The following is a 1,201-nucleotide window of genomic DNA, read 5'->3' as shown; positions in this document are numbered from 1 at the left end:
TGAATTCAAACCTGATCTGACTTATGGAAAATTATTGTGATATGGATAAATGGAATTTAAATTCTTGTTGACAATTATTGTCTTGGATTTAACTATGATTTTAAGTATCCACTATTTACATGATTTATGAATTGTGATTTAAATTTGTATTTGGTTAATGTTGTGCACCATCGAGACATTGTCTCGTGATAGCTTTATTCTTTATCGCAGTAGAGACAGAGCAGGCGGCAGACTAGTGCATATACATCCAATGAGGATTTCACTGGTATTATGAGTATACGATTATTTTGCATTTTGTCTTGTAATGTATGACCTTTGTATGTACATATTGTTTTTGGTTTTGAGCGATTGTAAATTAAATTGTACCTTGAAGTTGTAAATTAATTATGAGTGTTTTGGATTGTAAAAGTTGTATTATATTTCCTTATCTCAGACTTTGAAAAGTTTCTATGGAATTGAGTTGATAAATTGTTGTGTTGAGAAAAGTATTGGAGTTGAGATTTGGGAAAATTATTGAAGTGCTTTTCTGAGTTTTTCAAGAAGCTGTTTTGTCCAAAATACGATGGCACTCTGCCAAAATTTTCTGAAATTCCAAATAAACCAAATGAGTTAGTGGTTTCACTTGATTCACCAAAGTTTTTAATACACGTAAATAGTGCTCACCATTGTAAAAGAAGTAAGAAAAGTTTTAAAATCCCTTGTAGTGTATTTAATGGGTTATCAGTAGACGGAGTTGGTAATTCATTAGGTATACTACGGGATCATGTTATGCCTTACAGAGAGGTAGGGTGTGACAGATATTGTAATGAATGGCTCTAGTGCTAGTGGAAGATTGTTAGTAGTATGCCCTACAACATATCATTTAGTATGTATCTTGTATATATTTTTATTAATAAAAGGCATTTCCACTTTTCCGTTTACATAATATATTTATGTGTAATAAAAAAGGTCCATTGATATTTTGTTAGAAATATTATTCTTAAGTTGTTAAGAATATGAGTGACAATATTTCTAGCACAAAGTATCATAAATAGGTTCGCAATCGAGGATGCTTCATAATAAGGACATGACTTATCCAGAAAGATTGTATTCATGTTTATTACCAAGTTATTTATATGAGATATAAATAAGATGGAATGGTGAGTCTCATGCCATATGACAAACATGATAGGCACTTATAAATGATAAGTAGGTCGAACGT

The sequence above is a fragment of the Hevea brasiliensis genome, unplaced genomic scaffold (genome assembly GCF_030052815.1).
Source record: "Hevea brasiliensis isolate MT/VB/25A 57/8 unplaced genomic scaffold, ASM3005281v1 Scaf394, whole genome shotgun sequence".
Classification (NCBI taxonomy): Eukaryota; Viridiplantae; Streptophyta; class Magnoliopsida; order Malpighiales; family Euphorbiaceae; genus Hevea; species Hevea brasiliensis.
The sequence above is the reverse complement of the archived record's forward strand: the minus strand, read 5'-3'. Positions refer to the sequence as shown.